General features: G+C 42.8%; 1 protein-coding gene across 1 annotated transcript in view; it reads right to left on the reverse strand.

Moving 5' to 3' along the window:
* Positions 1-10,622, reverse strand: part of LOC126196113 (UDP-glucosyltransferase 2-like) — a 152,248-nt gene extending 141,626 nt beyond the window's left edge. Inside the window, exon 1 of the mRNA XM_049934542.1 lies at positions 10,506-10,622. The gene's annotated coding sequence lies outside the window, so the exon portion shown is untranslated. The remainder of the gene's footprint in view (positions 1-10,505) is intronic.
* Positions 10,623-24,555: the final 13,933 nt, after the last annotated feature.

Below are 24,555 nucleotides of genomic sequence, written 5' to 3' on the forward strand. Positions count from 1 at the left end.
ATCCTTCGGAATCTGCTTAGTGTATTCATCTCTTGGTCTCCCTTTACGATTTTTACCCTCCACGCTGTCCTCCAGTGCTAAATTTGTGATCCCTTGATGCCTCAGAACATGTCCTACCAACCGATCCCTTCTTCTAGTCAAGTTGTGCCACAAGCTCCTCTTCTCCCCAATTCTATTCAATACCTCCTCATTAGTTATGTGATCTACCCATCTAATCTTCAGCATTCTTCTGTAGCACCACATTTCGAAAGCTTCTATTCTCTTCTTGTCTAAACTATTTATCGTCCATGTTTCACTTCCATACATGGCTACACCCCATACAAATACTTTCAGAAACGACTTCCTGACACTTTAATCAATACTCGATGTTAACAAATTTCTCTTCTTCAGAAACGTTTTCCTGGCCATTGCCAGTCTACGTTTTATATCCTCTCTACTTCGACCAACATCAGTTATTTTGCTCCCCAAATAGCAAAACTCCTTTACTACTTTAAGTGTCTCATTTCCTAATCTAATTCCCTCAGCACCACTCGACTTTTCACTTTGTTATAACGTAGATAAGAAGAATTACTTAACTTTGTGCAATCCATTTCCACAGGAATGCCATGAGTGTTTACCACTGTCTCTGAAAATTAACTTATCACTTGATAGTCCGGAACCGCGTGACTGCTACGGTCGCAGGTTCGAATCCTGCCTCGGGCATGGATGTGTGTGATGTCGTTAGGTTAGTTAGGTTTAAGTAGTTCTAAGTCCTCGGGGACTGATGACCTCAGATGTTAAGTGCCATAGTGCTCAGAGCCATTTGAACCATTTGAGAGGTACTGTGCTTAGCCGTAAGTAGAAGATCCGTTGCGGCGGCGAAACGAACCGTTTCTGGGCGAGGCTACGCCGATGTCGCTCATTCGCCGATGAGGTTTGTAGCGATTATTGTTTCTTGTGGTTGCGTTGCGACGTTCTTACCGCGCTTTGGCACTTCACTCTTTGGACGACATCACAGTTCCGAAGGGGACCTAGACGCCAAATCGAAAGTGTGTGTCGTGTACTGTCAGTATCGACACGGCCCTCTCCGTTGGCTCTAAAAAGCCAGGGTGCAGTCCTGCCGCATTCTCCTAAGAGCGATCATTTGTAGGTAACGGGCACCACTGGTACTGCTGACCGCAGACGATAACTACCAGGCCGTTCCTCAATGTTTTGTGTCTCACGATAGCGGTTGAAAATTCGAAATGACGTTGTTGTGGAGAGTCCTGCTTCTCTGTGTGGTGCTATTCATGGTGCTGTTATCCGCATGAGCATCCCTCATCGGAAAACTTGATTTGCTCAACCCATGCGGATTTTTTTTAACCGTATCTAATCTAATATAATTATGTTGGAGTTGCTCATTAGTAGGCGTGTATTACTGTTTCTTACGTTACGAAAGAACAACTACTGCTACTAGGTTTGTAAGTAAACAAATTTTGCATGGCTTTGGGACAATATCCTGCCACAATCAAATCGAATGAAGTTAGGCACAAATCTTTTCTGGTTGTATAAAAAAGATAACAAGCCACGAGTAATCCAGTTCTTAACTTTTTCAATACATATTTGTATAATAAAACTAGTTTCTTTGAGTGGTATACAGTAGAATCCCGTTAATCCAAACTAATTGGGACCAGACCTTGTTCGGATAACCGATTTGTTCGGATTAGCCGGAATTACGGTGACGAGTTTCTAGAATGAAGTATACCAAGCAGATAAGTAGGTACACCTTGGTAACAAATTGGAACAAGTGTGGGAACAATGGCTCACTCTCACTCCCTGCCATTGTTGTGCATTGTTGAGACCTTTGAAGTGTCTGAGGACAGTGCACTGCCAGTTGGCTCGCAAAGCGCTTGGTTATGTTGGTTATGGATCGATCGCTGGCACTCGTAACAGTTGTATTGTATTTGTTCAGGTGTAGTGGTGTACGTATTTTCGTCATGAGTGTACGGAAACATACAACGTTAACTCTCAAAGAAAAACTGAATGCTTTGAAGCGGATAGACAATGGTGAGAATGTATCTAAACTGGCAACGGGACTGGGTGTTGGTAAAGAAACCATTTGTGATTGGAAGAATAACCGAGCGAAGCTTGAACAGTCCTGTGGAACGTCTTCGGGAAAACACTCGAAATTCGGCAGACTTTGAAACAGTCCCCGTACGATAAAGTGGATGCATTTATTTCCCTTTGGTTTACGCAAGAAAGAGAAAGGGGAACTCCTTTGAGTGGAGCACTGGTTCAGGAGAAGGGTGTTTACCTGAACAAGTTAATGAATGGTGATGAGTTGGTCAGATTCAAAAAACAACACGGAATCCGTCAGATAACAATTACTGGAGAGAAGCTTTCTTCTGACCGTAATGCAGCGAAGGAATACTTGGGTGAGTCCGAAAAAATGATAAGAGAGGGAAAGTATTCTCCCCAACAAAGTTATAATGCTGACGAGACGGGCCTTAATTTTAGGGCATTGCCAACAAAAAGCCTGGCATCAAAAGCAGAAGACCACGCTCCTGGTTTTAAAATGTGCAAAGGTCGTGCAGCAACGCTGCTGGTAATCACGAGCTGCCTTTAAAGCTGATCGTCAAATCTGCTAGGCCCAGAGCTTTTAAAAACTTCAATATGAAGTCCCTGCCCGTATATTATCGCAACCAGAAAAAAACATGGATGGATGGTAAGCTGTTCAAAGAATGGTTTCAAGGCCAGCTTGTTCCCTCTGCTCGACGGTTTTCTAAGGAAAATCATTTGTCTCCCGACGCAATCCTTTTGATTGATAACGCGCCATCTCACCCCAGCACTGAGGAATTATGTGATGAAGAAATTGTGGCGAAGTTTTTGCCGCCGAATGTTACACCACTTCTATAGCCGGTGGACCAGAGCGTACTGCAAACATTAAAACTGATTTATAGAAAACAGTTTTTTAGTGGACAAAATAAAAAAGACCAATGTGAAGGATGTTGCTTATTGGGTCGCTGAGGCTTGGCAGAATATTTCAGGAAACGCTCTGAGAAAATCGTGGAGAAAACTGTGGACATCTCTTGAATTTCAGGACAAACTATAGTTCAATTCTTTTATCTTGGCGGCTCGCGCATGCCCGCCTAGACGCGGGAGATTTCTGCGTTGCCAGTTGCACACGACGCACGCGCCAAGAGAAGCAGCGCCATAGTACAGCATAGTTCGCAAGCTTACGTTTAGGGGGGAGCGCGCAGTTCATGAAGTAAAGCCACCACGGCCGCATTAACCCTTTCGCCGCTACAAAGACGTGCTCCCTGCATTCCGCGCTGTGGGCGATTTTGTCACTGCACTGCTCGCCTGTGCAGACACATTGTGTTCCGACTGCTTTGACACTCTTTTATCATTCGATTCCACAAAAACTATTTGGCTCAAAAATTAGATTTTTACCTATCTTCTTGACTGATACCTTCCCCCCATAAATGACTTAATTTTGTTCCGATGTTCAACGCAGTTATTATGCAGCATTAAATATAGTAAACCATTGCACGAAATTTTGAAGAGTTTGCAGAGGTAAAGTCCATAGAGTATACTTTCTGGATGGTCGATTTTAGTTGCCACAATGCTGAGAATGAAATGTGGACAAGATACCTATATATTTCATTTAATTTAAGTACCACATAAGTGTCGTATGTAATATTCAGAAATATTCCACCTTTCGCGACTGTAACAAAAGTTTTACTTACACTGGGCACGTTTGGCTTTATTTTAAAGCACTTCAATCAATCAAAAGGAAGTAGACAAAATACATTAAACAAAACTGTGGACTTACAAAAACATTAGGACTTGAATATACCGTCTGTCAGTGAAGTGCTCAGAGCTATGTCAAATATAATTTTGTGTGTGGCACACACAAACAGCATTTATTTGCTAAAACACTGATGAGCCAACACAAACGTTGAATATTGTGCTACCGCAGCACAAAACTACGAAAGGTGACTTGGCAATGGAGGACACAAAATACAGTCCTCTTATGATGCTTCAAAAGAGAGAAACGCGTCTGGTCTAAATAAGTCGCTTATTACAGTTGCAGAAGAGGGATATATTTCAATACCATTGGTAAAACTGCGACTGTGGAACAAAAACAAGAAATAGAACATGAATACCATTGTGTATGTGCCATACCTTTTCACCTTTCACTTTAAAATAAAGCCAAACGCGCCCTGTGTAAATAAAACTTTTATTACAGTCGCGAAAGACGGAATATTTCTCAATATTACATACGACACCTATGTGGTACTTAAATTAAATGAGATATTGTTATACAGTAAATATTATGTGAAATTTAGGTATCTTGTCCACATTTCATTCTCAACATTGTGGCAACTAAAATCGACCATACGGAAAGTATACGCTATGGACTTTTACCTCTGCAAACTCTTCAAAATTTCGTGCAATGGTTTACTACATTTAATGCTACACATCAAAACAAAATTAAGTCATTTATGGGGGGAAGGTATCAGTCAAGAAGACGTGTAAAAATCAAATTTTTTGGCCAAATAGTTTTTGTGAAATCGAACGATAAGTGTGTCAAAGCAGTGGGAACACCGTGTGTCTGCACAGGCGAGAAGTGCAGTGATGACAAAATCGCGCACAGCGCGGAATGCGGGGAGCACGTGTCTGCAGCAGCGAAAAAGTTAATGAAGAGGCAAAGCACTAGAAATTGCATTCAAACGAATAAAAATCGTGAAGTAAGGCACTCCAATATTGTTTTTAAATAAAGAAAAAATATTAAGCTCCGCACAAGGTTTGAACTCGTAACCTTTCACTTGGCAGGCCAATCTAACACCTCACGCAACTACTTATAAACACTGTTGGTATGACTATGAATTACTCACGCTTCGTCGAAGTACAATAGGAAATAAACAATTACCGCTGTTCTTTATTGCGAAAAAGCAGTTCGTGAGATTCAAACAAACACCTTTCCTTGCTATCGCCTGAATTAGGAGTCTTATTGCTTGTTTGGTTTAATTAATTAATAGAATATGAAGCAATTGGTATAAAGAATGCTTTTTCCAAACTTTCTATAAAAGAAAGTCTGCTATCAAGACATTACTTTTGTTCTATTACTGTATTTACGACTGAACGTTTCTAAAACTGAAGAGACTCGTCCGTGCTCTGCACTGCAGTCCAGATCTGGCAACGTCGTTCTCTGTTCATTGGCTGACTGTGTTTTCTGACGTCAGATGCGCAGAACGAACCTAAACTCGGCCGCCAAGATATATGACGCGCACTTTAGTTGAAGATAAAGAGGAAAATCTACTGCAAATGATACAGATGATCCCTGGATGTGAAGAAGCTAGTGAAGGAGCCGTAGATGAGTGGATGGCAGCGGATTGGGCATGTGTGGAGAACCTTACTGACGCTGATTTAGTTGCTGCTGTGACTCAAGACCGGGAAGAAGTGGACTGCTGTGAGGGAAGTGACAATGAGCCTGAAAGCGACAAAGCAGAGCTGGTGCCACACAGTGACGCAGCAGAAGCCCTTGACCTCGCGCTACGTTATTTGGAGCAAGAGCCCACTACTACACCTGCTGATTTGATGTTTATGGGACGATGGCGCAACTATGCGACATATAACGGACTGTCTTCATTACGGCAAAAAACAATGACTGAGTTTTTGTCATAAAAAAGTAGGGATAAAATGTCCGCTGTATTTTAGTAAGTTTGACAGCTTTTCTTTCCTTATTAAGCATTGTTTAAACCTAATGTTTTCTCGCCAGTTTTTCTAATACATGTTTACTGTACAGTGTAATTTAAAATAGTGCGTATGTACAGCAGTTTACCGCACAGTTTTCCATACTTCTCATTTTTCATGTTCGGATTAACCGAACGTTCGGATTACCGGGGTTCGGGTTAGTGGGACTCTGCTGTACTTGCTAATTATGTATATATTGTGTAATATCCATGATGGGTCACTGCCGTATATTAACGCTGTTTTAGTTACTGCTGTGTGTTCGTATGTTACTTTATATTACATACACATGAAAGTGTAGCGAAACTTTTTCTTATCCGATTATACACGATCCGACCAAAAGTATTGCGACACCTGTTAATGGACATTAAAATCGGATATGGCGCCCCATAATCATTATGACGATTTGAAAGCGTGACTTATGAGGAGCCGCTCTACCATTGTACACCCTACGCCCAGTCATGATGAAAGCTGGGCTGCTGGTAGGAGTCTGGAATTCAGGAGTGATTTATTCCACCCATTTCATGCGATTTTTTACAACCGTCCTCTGTAATGCTCTGCCTGTTCGGCAGTACATGATGCCGCCCTGGTCGTAGTTTATCTGTGGTTGTTCTGTCGCGTTTCCACTTCACAATCACATTTCTAACAGTCGACTTGGGGAACCTTACTCAGACGACATTCAATGCATAGTTCACGTTCGATGTTATTGAGCCCTCCTGACTGACCCAGCCAGTTTTTACTGCTTGTCTACTGACAAGAGAACACTCCCAGCCTCCGTTTCTACTGGCGGATTCGCCTGTCGTGGAACGTTGTGCTCAGTTCCGCACTAAATAACGGGCGTCCAGACACTTTTGATCAGGTAGTTTATGAAAAAATCCATCGACGGGATGGGAGCTGTAGCTTCAGTGTTTTCATTTTTTCACTAGTCTAGAAATGAAACTATTTTATCATAGTTGCTGTTTCATCGTTAGGTTGTCGTCGGCATATTTTTCTGTATTTAATCCAGTTGTATAAAGCGTTTGATTGTAGCAATAGAGGCTACTATCGACAGGAACAAGACAAAAGAAATACTTTCTGCAGTTAGAAAAAAGTGAAAAGGAAAAGAAAGTGCTGTGATTCTGATAATGAAAATAGGGTAACACACAGAGTGGTAGCCTTAATAGGTTGTGAGACCCAGATCCATACCGGAATCTTGCATTTGATTGAGAATTTTGGCCTGGTTCACTGGTAGACTGGATGCGATTTTCAGATTGTTCCTCACACCTGTTTGGCCATAATTTACAAATGGTGAGGTCACATAACAACAGATAAATATGGACTGATGTAAAATGCAGAATAGGATTTCTTTATTCGTTTGTCGGTTGGAATTTTTCAGCTTTAGTCATTGTTAGTCAATTAAAGTTCAAGTAGTTTTAGGTGCCTGACGGCTTATGCCGTTACCGATCCCGATGCTTTGTATTTCGCGCGTTGGGAGTTTCTGTTGTTTTCGTCCCGGAATCCTCCTGTTTCTACTGTTCATATGGGATTTTTATAATGTTTACAGGCATCGGAGACGATAGTCTATTGAGTCAGCTTTCTGAATCATCTTCAAGGATCACAGAGACAGACTGTTTTAGTCTACAACTTCGAGCTGTAGAGAGACAAGACGCACAGATTTTAGGAGCAGCGAATGTGTTCTTTTACAAGCACATTCAGAAAGTTGGCGTATATTTATGTCGACAATATGGCCTCAGTAACACAATAATATAATTGCAAATCACCCTGTTCTGACCACGGATTTCAGGAGATTTCCCTTGGTGGTATTACAAATGTCAGAAGAAACGACCAATTGGGCCTCTCGTTGCCGCTGTTAGAGTTAGGTAGAAGGAACCGAGAAATTCAGAGCGGCTGCTTATTGGTCAGGGAAAGAGACATGAAAAAACTTGTTTGTGTCGCAGATTACTCATCCAGAGGTACTTGTTTTGATTTTCAGCGGCTACCTCGAAGTTTCCTATGTTTTTTAATGGGTCCATTCAGTTTCGTAATGTTACATGAGAAGCTGATTTAACAAATAAGCAACAACAAAATAAACAGAGACGGCAAAGTTGCGTCGAATTCAAAGATTTGCGTTCGGCTGTGGGACATACACTGTTGAACCACAACATTATGATCAATGCTCATCGGGATGTTGAATGCCACCTGGTAGTGATGCGGGCACATGACGCGGTAAGGAGAGAATGTAATCTGAAGAGAGACGAATGGACAGTCATTATAGCGAAGACACGAGCCGAAATGAGGAAAACCACTGACATAAGCGGTTTGGACAAAGGGTACATTGTTGTGGCGCTGCGGCTGGAAACTACAATCTCTGAAACGGCAAAAATGGTCGCCTATTGGCGTACTACTGTCGTGAGCTCCTATGGAAAGTGGTTGAAGGATGGTGAAATAACGAGTAGGCCGTATGGTATTGGACGACCACGTCCCATCACAAAACGTAGAGGTCGGAGGGTTCCCCACTGTGTAATCCGGGACGGGTAGTGATCTGTGACAGATCTGACGACACAGTACAGTGCTGGTGCAGGTAGAAGGATTCCGGAGCGAACCGTTCAAAGGTCATTGTTGAACATGGTGCTCCACATCACACGTCCCCTACATTTTCGTGTGTTGACCCAACGGCGTCGTCAGTTTTGATTGCAGTGGGCACAGTGCCACTGTTCAGCAGGCGAATCGCTGCGCGAAACGTGCTCCACCCATCAGATGGGGGCGGTGAGGACAGAATTATGTTATGAGGCACAGCGAATTGGGATTCCATGGGATCTACGGTGGTAATAGAAGGCCTCATGACAGCAGTGAACTACGTGAACATTATTGCGGACCACCTGCATCACTTCACGCTTCTAGTCTCCCCCTACGGCGATGATATCTTCTAGCAGGATAACTGTCCGTGTTGCAAGGTCAGAATCTTGCTACAGTGCTTTGAGAGGCATTTTAGTGAACTCACATTGATGTATTGACCAGAAAATGTGCCTGATCTGCACCCACTGGAACACACATCGGGCGCCATTTACATGCCGGTAAACCACCCCCGTAATCTGTAGGAATTGCTTGAGCTGTCTGTAGACATCTAGTGCCACATACTTCTGGAATCCCGTCAAGGACTTGTATAATCTGTGGTGTCACCGCCAGACACCACACTTGCTAGGTGGTAGCCTTTAAATCGGCCGCGGTCCATTAGTATACGTCGGACCCGCGTGTCGCCACTGTCAGTGATTGCAGACCGAGCGCCACCACACGGCAGGTCTAGAGAGACTTCCTAGCACTCGCCCCAGTTGTACAGCCGACTTTGCTAGCGATGCTACACTGACAAATACGCTCTCATTTGCCGAGACGATAGTTAGCATAGCCTTCAAATGGTTCAAATGGCTCTGAGCACTATTGGACTCAACTGCTGAGGTCATTAGTCCCCTAGAACTTAGAACTAGCTAAACCTAACTAACCTAAGGACATCACAAACATCCATGCCCGAGGCAGGATTCGAACCTGCGTCCGTAGCGGTCTTGCGGATCCAGACTGCAGCGCCTTTAACCGCACGGCCACTTCGGCCGGCAGCATAGCCTTCAGCTACGTCATTTACTACGACCTAGCAAGGCGCCATTACCAGTTTATATTGAGCATATTAATGTACCGTCAAGAGCGATGTACTCCAATTATGGATTAAAGTTAAGTATTACAGCAACTGCGTCCGTTTTTCTAAGTTCTCATTTCTCTGACCTGTTCCAGACCTCACGCCAGTCTGCGTGTAATAAAACGCGTGCATTTCGGCCTCCTCTAGCAATACGGTGTTGGCTCTTCTGCCAACACAGCATAATCCATGCCAAGCAGAATCTCTGTTGTACTGTGTTTGAGAATAACACCGTATTAAACACGTGATCATAATGTCTTGGCTCATCGGTGTATATTTAGCATTATTAAGAGACGTGGTATATTGCTGTCAATGAAAATTTCATGTTTTTGAATGAGATCTGTGAAGAGATATGCGGTCCGTACAAACATAGTGTTCATGTTTAAAAACAGAACACAGAGACCGTTAATGTTATGCGGAGTTTCTTTTCTGGATAGTCAGCCCCGATAGCTGAGTGGTCAGTGCGGCGGTCGGTCACGCCAAGCGGCCCGAGATATGCTTGGAAAAAAAGAAAAACAAAAAAAAGTTCGATTCCCGGTTTGGTGGGAGAGTTTCTCCGCTCAGGGACTGGGTGTCGTGTTGTCCTCATTATCATTTCATCAACATCAGTGGAAGGCAACGGGAAACCACCACTGGAATCACTTCCCTAGACGCTCATGCGGTGGACCTCTCTGACGGGGCTTCCCCATGACCAAGACCTACCGTAAGGCAGAACACAAAGTTTAGTTTTAGTTTTTCTGGATAAATGGTTTTCAGATATCACCATACTAAACGGCATGCCGGTGAACAACCAGACAAATATATGACAACTCAAATATGTTTTGAAAAACTTGCAGAGTAAAAGGCAACAAAGTTAACACAACAATAGGAAAGCAAACGTAGAAACTAAGGAAAAGTCTTAAGACCGTTCACTGATTGTAACTGTCATTCATAAATTTAAATTAATTTTATCAAGCAGGGACCTAAAGAAATAATTTTCGTGGGAGGTTACGAAGAAGTGCACAGTGTAAAGACATCAGAAAAGAAAAAAAAAAAGCTAGTGTATGCGAGATGACATTTGTCCACTTATTTCGGGAACCGATACACAAGAACAGTACACTTTATAGTGGAGGAATTACTGTCGCATTACCTGGATTGAAGTGGTGGTTCGGCTTGGCACTACACAAGCTTCGTGCAGAGAGCGGTAGCTGGCGGGTCGCCGTGCAGAAGTGTGCGAGACGACGCCTCCCGGCTGCCAGGCACGTACCGACAGATGGAAGCTCCTCAAGATACCGAACACCATATCGTCTGTAAGCGTTATCTCTCGCGGGTAACTCGATATCCGTGGCGTGTGAACGAAAGGAATTTCAAGCTTATGGAAATCACAGGCACTTATCACTGGAGTTCGATGATGTATCTCAAGAGATGAAAAGGACCGATATCACTTGACTTCGAAGATCGGCTATCAGATTGAACAACGTGGCATATTGCTAAGAGACACTGCACTCCTATAAGGGAGTATGAGGGTTCTCTTTCTCGTTCAGTCATTCAGATTTAGGTTTCCCATAGCTCCCGTAAAACGATTAATTACTCAAGGCATATTCCGGGATGCTTTCTTTGAACACGACACGGCCGATTTGCTACTCTATCAGTCCCCAATCCGAGATTGCGAGATTGTACTCAGCCTTGGTTCCAGAGTTCTGTTCCGGCAGGAAGATGTAAAAGGGGGAGGGGGGGGGGGAGTGGCAGGAGGGCGCGGGGTTCGTCACATTTTGTTTCTGTCTGCTTTCCAAATAAAGATTGCCATCACAACTACATTTAACTTGTCACAAAAGGCTGAGAGGTTAATAATAAAATATTTAAAATGTCAATACAATAATAATAAATCAAACTTTCCAATCCAACCAGAGACAGTTCTGCCAGAACATGAATCAACATGAGACAACAATCCAGTTCCGGAATGACCTCTGGGGAACCGCAAAAGGATACAACAAAACTACTGGGTGGGATGGATAAAGGACTTCGAAAGTAAATTTTCCTAATTGTAAGAACTTCCTAATTGTAAGAACAGAACGCTACAACTGAGGGTACACCTGAAGTGGTTGGGAAAAGAACGAAGATAGTGGAGAAGTGGCAACGATAGACTGCACGAATTCTGGACTCAAACACCTGAGCTGTCTGCATGTGGAAATGGCTGAACTGTTTAGCGTCATGCTGCAGACAGGAAACATCGGCGAACGCCTGACAAGTGGAGAGACGTATGTAATACACAAGGACCCACCCAAAGAGGCAGCACCTGGATACTGCAGGCCAGTAACGTGTTTGACCACCATATTGCAATTGCTTACAGGCATCATAGTCGACAGAATGCAGAACACTCTGGAAGAATACATCATACCAGTAGAACAAAAAGGTAACAAGCGAAGAAGAAGGAGCACAAAAGACCAACTCCTGGGCGACAAAATGATTCTGGAGAATTGCAAAAGATGAAAAACAAATTTGTATACGACCTGGATTCACTACAAAAAAGACTTTGAACCACTGCCAGACACTTTGTCCTAAAGCGCATGGAAATCAGCTGGAAATTTAAAGAATATGCTGTGGAACACTGGAAAACGGAACTATTGGTCGGAAAACAAAATTACGGACTAGTCATAGTCAAGAGAGGCTTTTTCCACGGGGACTCGTTATTCGCCTGCTGTCCATCGTTACCCTGATTCCGCTCTAAAAAATCTTACAAAAATCAAACCTAGGGTATGAAGCAGCGAGGAATTCTCAGAAAACATCGCCTGAAGTAAACGATTCTCTTGAAGGTCCATGGAAAATCTGAAACTGAAATCCAGTGTCTGACGAATACAGCCCTAATCTTCAGCAATGACATCAGCATGGAATTCGCCTTAGACAAGTGCACCTCGCTGGCACAAAAGAAGGGCAAATTCTCATAAAGTGAAGGCATCCAATTGCCAAATGGACAAACCGTCAAGTGCCACCAACATTCACGATGCACTCCACCCTCTCACTGACGTCAACAACCTGTTCTTAATCAGAAAAGGAGATGATAGAGGACTTACGCAAGTGATGCAGACGGTGGAAGAAGAGAAGCATACATCGGCAGACTATGTGAAAGATAGCAAAGAATCAGCTCTAATTGAAGTCAGCATCTTCAAGATACAGCAAACCAAGGATCAATACCAGAAAGCTGTACTCTAGCGCTGGACTAACAATCTCAGCAATCATGTGTTGCGTGGACAATTTTTGGAGAATAATGCAGGTAAAATAGACCAAAAAAAGACCTGGTAGTGACTTGCCAAAGGAACCCTCGTGTATGAAACGGAAGGCCTGATTTTTACTAGACAGGATCAATCCATCAGAACTACACTATGTGATCAAAAGTGTTCGGACACCCACAAAAAACATGCTTTTTTCACATTAGGTGCACTGTGCTGCCAACTACTGTCAGGTACTCCATATCAACGACCTCGGTAGTCATTAGACATCGTGATCGTGAGAGAGCAAATGGGGCGCTCCACGGAACTCACGGACTTCGAACGTGGTCAGGTTATTGGGTGTCACTTGATTCGCACGTCTGTACGCGAGATTTCCACACTCATAAACATCCCTAGGTCCACTGTTTCCGACGTGATAGTGGAGTGGAAACGTGAAGGGCCACCTACAGCACAAAAGCGTACAGGCCGACCTCGTCTGTTGACTGACAGACTGCCGACAGTTTAAGAGGGTCGTAATGTGTAATTGGCGGACAACTATCCAGACCATCACACAGGAATTCCAAACTGCATCAGGATTCACTGCAAATACCATGACAGGTAGGCAGGAGGTGAGAAAACTTGCCTTTCATGGTCGAGCGGCTGCTCATAAGACATACATCACGCGGGTAAATGCCAAACGACGCCTCGCTTGGTGTAAGAAGCGTGAACATTGGTCGATTGAACAGTGGAAAAACGTTGTGTGGTGCGACGAATCATGGTACACAATGTGGCGATCCTATGGCAGAATGTAGGGGTGGTGAATGCCCGGTGAACGCCATCTGTCAGCGTGTGTAGTGCTAACAGTAAAATTCGGAGGCGGTGGTGTTATGGTGTGGTAGTTTTTCTCATGGAAGGGGCTTGCACCCCCTGTTGTTTTGCATGGCACTATGACAGCACAGGCCTACATTGATGTTTTAAGCACCTTCTTGCTTCCCTCTGTTGAAGAGCAATTCGGGGATGACGATTGCATCTTTCAACACGATCGAGCACCTGTACATAATTCACGCCCTCTAGCATAGTGGTTACATGACCATGGCATCCCTGTAATGGACTTGCCTGCACAGAGTCCTGACCTGATCCTGTAGGACACCTGTGGGATGTTTGGAAGCCGACTTCGTGCCAGGCCTTACTGACCGACATCGATACCTATCCTCAGTGAAGCACTCCATGAAGAAAGGGCTGCCATTCCCCAAGAAACCTTCCAGCACCTGATTGAACGTATGCCCGCGAGAGTGGAAGCTGTCATCAAGGCTAAGGGTGGGCCAACACCACATTGAATCCAACATTACCGATGGAGGGCGCAACGAACTTGTAAGTCACTTTCAGCCAGCTGTCCGGATACTTTTGATCACCTAATGTAACTCCTTCATAACAAGAATAGGAAATTCAGTAAAATACCCGAAGTGCTGACAGCAAAGAAGCCGACGAAACAATGGACTGTATCTTGAGTTGTTGCTGAAAGATCGCTCAGACTGATTAAAAGCAGAGGCACGATGATGTGGCATGAATGATCCGCTGGAATGTACGCCAAAATTACCGTCTCCTGGTATCAGGAAGCTGTTGGGACCAAAGTGAGAAAAAGCTGTCGAAAAAGAACGTGCCAATTTACTGTGGGACTTAACGACTTGAGACAGATCGAATGTTGGAATACAGGACATCAACATCACCGTTGTAGAGAAAAAGAAATTTTGGATAATTCACAGTACCATTTCAGGTGGTAGCAGAAACGATGAACAACAACTTGAAAAAATTGCCAGATATGCAGACCAAAAAATTGAATTACAAGAATGGTGCAAATGGCTCTGAGCACTATGGACTCAACTTCTCAGGTCATTAGTCCCCTAGAACTTAGAACTAGTTAAACCTAACTAACCTAAGGACATCACACACACCCATGCCCGAGGCAGGATTCGAACCTGCGACCGTAGCGGTCTCGCGGTTCCAGACTGGAGCGCCTAGAACCGCACGGCCACTTCGGCCGGCATTGCATTACAGCGACTCTACTGTGAACCAGTGAAAGTGGTGCCAGTGGTTGTCGACGCACTGGCTGCATTGCCAAAACATCTTAGTGGACACTTAAAATCATTAGCATTGATGAAATATCGATCTGCCAAGTAAGAAAGAATCTACATCAATTATTAGCCGATGTATCACTCAGTCCTAAGGGTTTGGGGTAAGTATCCGTCTAGTGATAACATATGAAATCCAGCATAGTGAACTTAATTGCTATTTTTGTGTTACAACAATACGTATAATAGTAATAATGATAATAATAATGATAATAATAATAATGATAATAATAGTAATAGTAATATCTTTACATCTGTGCTTACCACATTACATTAGTTTCCGAAAGTTTCAAGAGTATCTGTGTCATGCAACTGATTCAATAGTTACAATAGCAACAAAATGGTTCAAATGGCTCTGAGCAATATGGGACTTAACATCTGAGGTCATCGGTCCACTAGAACTTAGAACTACTTAAACCTAACTAACCTAAGGACGACACACACATCAATGCCCGAGACAGGGTTCGAACCTGCGACCGTAGTGGTCGCGCGGTTCCAGATTGAAGCGCCTAGAACCGCTCGGCCACTGCAGCCGGCTACAATAGCAACAAAATCGCACAATTTTGACAACTTCATGATTTGAGCGATATAAAATCGAAGTTGGCATTCAGTGTTACCAGTGTGTCAATAAGCATCACCATAGTCTGATGACCATGCAAGCACATAACGGTGTCCGGACAGTTGCCACGCCGGACATTTGCCACGGTTTTACCTGCTCCGAAGTGTTGGGTCCCTTGTCTCCCCTCCCCCTCCTCCTCCTCCTCCTCCTCCTCCTCACCCGCCCGCCCAGTTTGCTTTCGAAGTTCCTAACGTGACAATCAGTATGGAAGTTATTACGACGAACAAGGGCAGGCCTCCTGCTCATTAGAAAGGTTACGCGTATCTTAAACAGAGGGAATCTAAAGAAGGTGTTGTTACATGGATGTGCTTACGCCGAAAAGCGGATCATTGCAAGGGAAAGCTGCTTTCGAGGAACGGAGAAGTGTTGAACGTATTAGAACATCTCTGTGGACCACCTGACGATGCGGCTCTGAAAGTGAGAAAGCAAGTGGAAAGAGCGAAGAGAAGGTCTCGAGAAGAAACTACACAGTTATTGGAGATTTACGCGGATGAAATGGGAAATCTACATAATAAAGGTTTATGACTTTGTTACAGTGATGCCTAATTCAGAATCTATGAAGAGAACCATGCGTCGTCGATGGAGTCAAGAGCGGGGGAACCAACAAGAGCCTAAGAACTCTTATGAAATTGATCTTCATGAAGATCTGTTAAAAATGGGAGATGTCAGTAGTTTTCTTCTGGAAGACGATAGATTAGAGGTGAGAATAATGATTTTTAGTGGAAGGAAAGGAAAAGAAAGTTTAAAAACATGTTTCCATTTTTTTATGGATGGAACATTTAAGAGATGCTGCAAGCAGTCTGCACAGATCTACACCATACACGTAGACTTAGGAGACACATTATTCCTACTGTATTTGCATTGTTCCCTAATAAGAAGAAAGACACATATGTTCGTCTGTTTCGTCTGATAAAACAGGCAGTCTTTGAGTGGCGTCCTAAACAAGTAAAGGTGGGCTTTGAGGCAGCTGCGATATCGGCCATTCGTCTTTTCCCACAACTGAAATAAATAGATTCTATTTCCATACGAAGAAGAGTTTATGGAGAAGAATTCGAGTTCTCGGTCTAACTGAGGAGTACCGCTAGAACGAGGATTTAAGACTTCACATCAACATGTGTGCAGCGGTGGCAGTTGTAAAACCGGAGGACGTAAGCAATGGATGGATTGAGATTCATGCAAAAGCTCCTGATAACGGAAGGTTCTCTAAATTTTTTGACTACTTTGTGGATAACTGGCTAAAGAAAGAGGCTATCGCAATAGAAATGTGGGACTGTTGCGGAAAAATGCACCGAACGACGAATGCTGTTGAAGGATGGCACAACAAAATAAATAGTATTATTGGAAACCCCCACCCTAGAATCAACTATTTCGTGGAGTGCTTGAAAAAGGAAGCAGAGCTCACAAACTGCATGTACATGAAATTGGAAATGAATCTTAAAGGTAAGAAGAGGAAGAAGAAGTACTTGAAGCTGGACGACAGGATAGAGAGAATCGTAAAGAATTATGAAGAGACTGGCAACATTAGGCATTGCTTGAAAGCCATTGCCCATATTCAGAAACTGGACTATGAAGACCACTGAGTCCTCGCAGATTACTGAGATAAAATTGTTAAAACATTGAAGCAGCATTATCGGAGCTAATATTAAGTTGTAATTGTAAATAGAGTGTACATTAGTTCAGCATGTTTATGCTGATTTTACACACGCCAGAATGGTAGATGGTCATTTATCATTTTCACGGTCCAAAGCCTGTGCAAAGTGTGATGCGAATCAGCCTTTAAAGTAAAAATTAAAAAGTGTTTCAAGACTCACAAAAGTAACCCTATTGTTGTCACGTTAAGATAACTTTTTCTACCTTCCATTTTCTACCTTCCAATATTATGGCCATACTATTAAATAATTGTGAGTTCTAAAATAATTTTCTGAAGCTTCAGAATCGTAACTATCACCTGAAATATCATAGTTTGTTAAACTGATAGTATACGCTTTTGTAAAAGAAAATGGGAACTGAACCTTTGAATTGCACATAAAATTGACATCCCAAAACTGATCTGATCCTAAGGTTGACAATTTTGGCACCTCAAATATTTTTTATTTAAGTTTAGCTGCAAACGTTCATAGTAGATGTAAATCTACTTAAGTACATTTAGATATAGTCCTTTAAAAATTAAAATTTCTTGCTAAATTGTTGATTATCTTTAAACAGGTCAGTAAAAGCAAGGAGATTACTACTGAAAATTAATTGTTACTAAAGAACATCAGAAACAAATGTATTAGACCTACTTTTCTTATACATTAGAGACTTTTTGAAAAGATATTTGATCATTTCCTCTGTCACTGACAGTGTAATTTCAGTTGCTTTGCAACACCAGGGATATCTACTTCTAAATTACGTTTGCAGCTGTTCTCATTTCGAATTCTGGAATATTTACTTCGTCTTCTTTGGTGAAGGAATTTCGGAAAATGCATTTACTAACTCCACTTTAGTGGCACTGTGATCAGAAACATTACCGTCACTGTCGCGCAGTAAAGGTACTTACTGAGCCTTTCCGCTGGTTTGCTTAACATGGGACCGGAGTATATCTTTGGATTTTCCGCCACATTTCTAGAGCGAGTTTCTTTGTGGAAACTATTAAATGTATCTCGCATTGAAATCCGCACCAAATTTCGAGCCTCAGTAAAACTTCACCAATCTTCGAGATTTTGCGTTCGTCTAAATTATACGTGCCTTTTGCGGAGCTCTTGCAACAGCTTTCTGTCGTGTTTTGTGTACCATGGGGGATCAGTTCCGTCTCTTATTAATTTATTTGGTATGAATATCTCGAGTGCTGTTGATACTATTTCTTTGAACTTAAGCCACATATGGTCTTCATTTACATAGTTTGGATGGATTGGAGACTATCTCTTAGAAAGACGTCACCCGAATTTTTAGCTGCTTTTATAAATAGATATATTTCGCGTTTAGTTTTGGTGAATTTCTTTGTTACGGAAGTGAGCCTCGCTACGACTGCGTGTTCACTAATTCCTGTATCCGTCGTGATGCTCAGGATTATTTGTGGTTAAGAGGTCAATTGTGTTTTCGTAACCATTTGCAATTTGAATGGCCTCGTCAACTAATTGTTAAAAATAATTTAAAAGAAAAAGCATTTAGAACAATTACGGAAGTTGTTTTCTATTTACAATAGGGCATAAAAATGTATTTTTGTCAACATGCGGAAGTTAGATTGAAGTAACTGCCAACTATAATTGTATGAGTAGGGTACCTATTTGTGATGAGACTCAAGTTTTCTTTGAACTGTTCAGCAACTGTTTCATCTAAGACAGGGGGTCGTTAAAAGGAGCCAGTTATTAATTTATTCCGGTTGTCGAATATAACCTCTGCCCATACTAAGTCACAGGAACTATCTGCTTCAAAGTCGATTGTGAGCTTACATTATTTTTCCTTAAGTTGTCCTCCTTGTTTCTGTTGTAGTGCAGATAATTACAATTACGGCTTTTCCCTTCAGAACCTAAGATGATTTCTCTGTGACACTGTAAATACCAGAGTTAAACAATGTAGAACAACGTACGTTACAAGCGTAGCATTCTGTATTACTTCATTTCCTTATTTCTAACATTTTAAAATTATAAGTCGACTTTAGATGACATGTGAATCATAGATGTTCTTATCTCTATTTAGTGAACGTATTTTCAGTTATGTTTTGAACATTGTCCCGCTACACTTTATTTACCAACGTTTTTAGAGAGTAAATTAATATGGAGTATGTCGTTCTTCTTTTCAAACAATCACATACCCATTTATTCTTTCCCTATTGTCTTTTGGGTATGCAGTTGCGATAATTAAAGTAGGAACAAATGCAGTGATCAAAAAGAAATGATTAGCGTACATTCGCCTACTCGTTACATCGTTCCTTTCTTGTTGCTCCATGCCGATGGACTGTTTCTATCGCAATCAGTAAGCGTGAAAGGAAGCTACCGTACAGACAGAGGAATCTATATTTATACTTGGCAGAACTAATTACATTCTGACATAATCGTCGGTATTGCTTTCGTTTGCCAAAAGTTATAAATATTTCGATTTTGGAAAAGCAGCTCTGTATTTGGCCACGATGTCGAAGAAGAAGGTCCCTTACGTACTGGTTGTATCGAGTAAGATGTGGAGTCAGCGGTTTGAAAGCGGACAGAGGTAGTGCGGGGAAGGGCGTCCCTTACCTGAGGGATCGCTACTCAAGCTACCTGGCGAAGGGGCAAGTGTGGCAAATGTCTGGCGTGGCAATCCGGCGTGGCAAATGTCCGGCATTCCACGTAACATGTGGGTGGGGGTTGGGAGAGGGATGAGCGTTCGGGGAATGATGTTTCTTTCATCTGTTTCCGCCCACGTCACGCTACCTTTATTAAGCGAGGGTACTTTCCTTTCTCTTTTGCCTTAGTCGACTTCCCCTGGTTTGGTGGCTCTGCAGAGGAGTCAGGACCCGAACAGAAGCTGTAAGCACGGCCCGGCTGTGACTGGCCGCCTTTACCTGGCTGTCAGGCTTTCTGCCGCCAGTCACACCACAAACCCATTCTTATGGGCTAGCTCTCAGACAAGTACTGAGAACTATGCTGTGTTAAACAAAGCTTGCAGTTTTCAAGAGTTCTTTGCCATTTTGAAGTCTCTTACGTCTCATGCGACTCTACTATTCGAAATTTTGGAATATAAGTACAAAAGTATATAAAGGCTTAGTGGTCAAATTTCTTTGCGTCACCCAACCCCTTTTCATCTACACCTGCTTTTGCTTTTTCCTTCCTTTCTACGGCGGTCAGCCGCTACCGTCCATTACACAGTGGTAGAATCGGGAGTAATTTGAGGGGAGTGTGGAAAAAAATGAAAACACCAAAAACACAAGGCATTACGATGTGTAATACGGTGTAGGTAAACCGTTGGTATTCAAAACAGCTTCCAGCCGTCTCGGAATGGATAAATACGGGTCCTGGAAGATTTTAAAGGGAAACTTATTCCAATCTTCCTGCAAAATAGTGGCAAGTTAAGGTAACAGTGTAGGAGGTGAATAGCGATCACGCACCCTTTTCTCCAAGGCAGACCACAAAGACTTCATAATATTGAGACCTTGTAACTGATGGCCAGGGGGAGTGGGACAATTCATCCTCGAGCTCCCAAAACCAGTCCTGGACCATGAATAGGGACCCTGTCATCATGGAACACAGTAGCACCACTGGCGAACGCAAATTGTATCACGGGATGGTCCTGATCAACGAAAATGGTCACATAATCCTTGGCAATATTACGACCTCGCAGAATAACCGCGTGGCTCTTTGAATACAGCAGTGCGTTTTTGGAGTAGCGGTGGGAACATTGCGACACGGCGATAATCAAAGCTGAAAATGCTGGGATACCACAGTCTCAAATTCAGGAAACCGTATGTTGTAATGCACATATTCTAGGAGCCGGTCTAGTCGCGTAATCTAATTATCACTTATTGAAATCTATAATAATATGTAACAAATGTCATCACTCAAGTTTGTCGCCGTATAGAAACCATGCATAAATGTTCCCGAGCCAATTTTAATTAACAGTTCACTTTTACTATCAGTAACGGAACATCATCTGCACATACATATTGAATCTCGGAAAACTAGTCGCAGACTATGTTTACAAACGTTTTCCGAGGCTAGTGTGAACTTCAACATAATTTGAATAACACAAACTATTGTCTTGTACCGCGAACATTTTGCTATTATGGAAGATAGTTCGAATTGAGTAATGAGCTAGTCTGACTGTTTCGTGCCTGCCCGCTCAAGGCGCGCTCATGGTTGGTCCTCCAATGATATACATATTACATTAAGTGAAATCCTTAACTAAGCTTTGAATGTGAGGGTCAACGAAATGATAATTATAAACTGTTCAGTCTGGATAACATAGTTGGAACTCTGCACCAACATTTAAATAGTAACACGAGGGTTAACTTTTGTTTCAAGATCCGATCGATCGCGAAAGTAAAGAATGTTTTAATTCTATCAGTTTGCTACACCTTCCAGCTACTTTTCTACGTAGTTGAAGCTCCGATTTGTACATTTGTAGTTGCGTTGTATCATTTTGCAATACCCTCTATATAGAAAACAGCCACCTGTGGTTTCCTCCAATTCTCCGTGCTGGTCTGTAGCTCGTTGTCTGTGCCAAAATGCTGTCCTCACAGCCAGTGATTCATGTGAGCAAAGTGGTGAAAATCAGAATGAGCCACAAGCGCAGGCTGTATGGTGGATGATGAAACACTTTCCATCGAAAACGCTGCAGGAGCTTCTTTGTTGCTGAGTACTGTCGTGAAGGAGGACAGTGCCGGATGTCAACATCCATCTTTGCTTATTGTAATTGCCCTCCATAGACGATTTTCTCGAATCGCCTGATCCACTCGCTGAATATCTTCACCTGACACTCGTTGCCGTCCCCGACCGCCTGCATCATGAACGTCTGTACACTGTTCTTCAAAGTTCCTGTACCTTTGCTGCACTTTGCTGTCACGCATGACAGTTATGTTATGTGCGTTGCACGAAATCAGGAAGAACCCCTAAGCATGAAGACATCAAACGACAGCACGCACTTCACACTTGGCAGGAGGCTATTGTTCTAAGCATCTTCACGTGCCCACTGAGCGCTCGGAACCCAGAACTGAAACGTGCGACGTGACGCGATCGACGGGCGTGACAGAGATACAGCGCAAAGCATCATCGGATTTTCACTGCCGTTTTAATTTTACGTGAATCACAGCTTTCTATGCAAACTTCATCACGACTCGGCTTCATTCTCACGCTCTCCGCGCATTTGTCGTTTATTTGTGGGGTGGGGTATTCTACTGATATTTGCAACAGCGCGAGTCTTCATACACTGTACGATAGAATATGATAAACAGTGGGCTGAAATGGGGCGTAAGTGCTGCAAGAGTACAATACCGGTGCAGGCACACGGGCTACCTGGGCACATCGTTCCGCGTACATTGTTGCATATGGGGCTCCGCAAAAAACGATCCCTACGCCTGGCCGTCCACTGGGCAATATTCGTCCGACCAACAGGTTGTCCGAATGGTCGTACAACTACGGCCGACCGCTGAAGTTCGTCCACTGCATGCGAGGAACATCCGACACACAGCTAGCAGCGTCAGTCGAGACGCAACTGGACTGCTTGGTGCCTCGTCTCCATTCCTTCTTTGTGTAAATTTGTTGTATTCCCTACGAAAAACCTTCCTTAAGTCATACCATTTCTTCTTTATAAAGTTGAAATAAAAGAAAGTGAAATAAGTTGATGACTAGATAAGCAATTTAAGACATCACAAATAAGGTACCTGACTCTTTCATGAACAATATCATCAACGAATAACAGTGCATTGCAGTCTTTAGTCATGCCGTTGGGTTTTGCGTCGGGTGGTGAGGCGGAAACTATGCAGTATTTCGATGGAGCACCTGGTCGTCACTATCAAGAGATGATGGCTTCTGTCATCTTGATTGTCTCGAGGTGAGTACTCTGACAAAGCGTTAAGCAGCATATGCTGTTGTTTGTTGCAGATATCTGGCAACCAATTCGTTCAAAATATTGGAATATCCATTTGGAATATCAAACGTTGCAATTGGGCGAATAGTGAAGGAAACTTGCCAAGCAATTTGGGAAGGTTTGCATGCTTTCTATATACCTTTCCCCAAAGATACGACGTCAGACCAAACGTAGCTTTTTTGGGAGAAATGAGAGTTTCCGAACTGTCTGTGGTGCATAAATGAGAAGCATGTGAGAATAAAGAATCCACGTCATTCTGGTAGCATGTTCAGAAATAACAAGCAGGATTTTCTTTTTTAATTTATTGTCTTGCATGCTGTAGCTGGCCCAGGTCACAAGTTTCTATCTACACACGCAGGGACATTTGACAAAAGGAGCGACGGTGATGTTTTGTCTCATTCGAGCCTTTCTAAGAAACTTTAAGAAGAACTAGGTGCCGGACGTCGCTGCCCTCTTCAAGGAACAAGCACTGTGATACCTCGTTTTCTTGGTCGCTGAGGCTATCCGTGAGGGATTTAACCTGATGAGACCATTAACAGTGTCAAAACTTAGACCAATGCATCAATTTTCAACAAGCGTCTTTCTAACTTTTGACAAGTGATATAATGTGCACTTGGAATAATGAATAGAAAGTAGAGATTGCTACAAAGAAATACTGGAGTTGAAAAGTCTGATTACGTTGACAGTATCGTCAAATGTGTATGTTTATTATACAGTATCGTAATTGACAAGGAGGGGAAGAACCATCAGCTGCATTCACTTGCTAGCTAACACAGTCGACAGAGATACGCTTCGGTCGGCTAAAGCAGTTTTCTCAGAGCAGCGTATTCCGTCAGAGACAAACTTATGACATTATTTTGCGCAGGAGAAAAGTGCATAAATGAAATCGGTTTAGGTATTTTAGAGAATACTATTTATATAGGGTTGACACAAGGTTGAATGTGTTCTCCTCAATTTTGTTTTCAAATAAAGTTAATAGAAATTTTCTGAATGACACTGTACGTGTCGCAAGTTTATACTACTTTCGAGTAAAAAGTGTCACGTATTCAGTAAATCTGATCGCGCAATATTATGTTTTTTGCTAAGTAATGATTAGCTTTTCCACTGACCTTCCACCTCTTGTGCTCTGCAACTACACTAGTGGCCATTAAAGTTGCTACACCAAGAAGAAATGCAGATGATAAACGGGTATTCATTGGACAAATATATTATACTAGAACTGACATGTAATTACATTTTCACGCAATTTGGGTGCATAGATCCTGAGAAATCAGTATCCAGAGAAACCACCTCTGGCCGTAATAACGGCCTTGATACGCCTGGGCATTGAGTCAAACAGAGCTTGCATGGCGTGTACAGGTACAGCTGCCCATGCAGCTTCAACACGATACCACAGTTCATCAAGAGTAGTGACAGCCGTATTGTGACGAGCCAGTTGTTCGGCCACCATTGACCAGACGTTTTCTATTGGTGAGAGATCTGGAGAATGTGCTGGCCAGGGCAGCAGTCGAACATTTTCTGTATCCAGAAAGGCCCGTACAGGACCTGCAACATGCGGTCGTGCATTATCCTGCTGAAATGTAGGGTTTCGCAGGTATCGAATGAAGGGTAGAGCCACGGGTCGTAACACATCTGAAATTTAACGTCCACTGTTCAAAGTGCCGTCAATGCGAACAAGAGGTGACTGAAGCGTGTAACCAATGGCAC

This window comes from Schistocerca nitens, chromosome 1 (assembly GCF_023898315.1).
Source record: "Schistocerca nitens isolate TAMUIC-IGC-003100 chromosome 1, iqSchNite1.1, whole genome shotgun sequence".
Classification (NCBI taxonomy): domain Eukaryota; kingdom Metazoa; phylum Arthropoda; class Insecta; order Orthoptera; family Acrididae; genus Schistocerca; species Schistocerca nitens.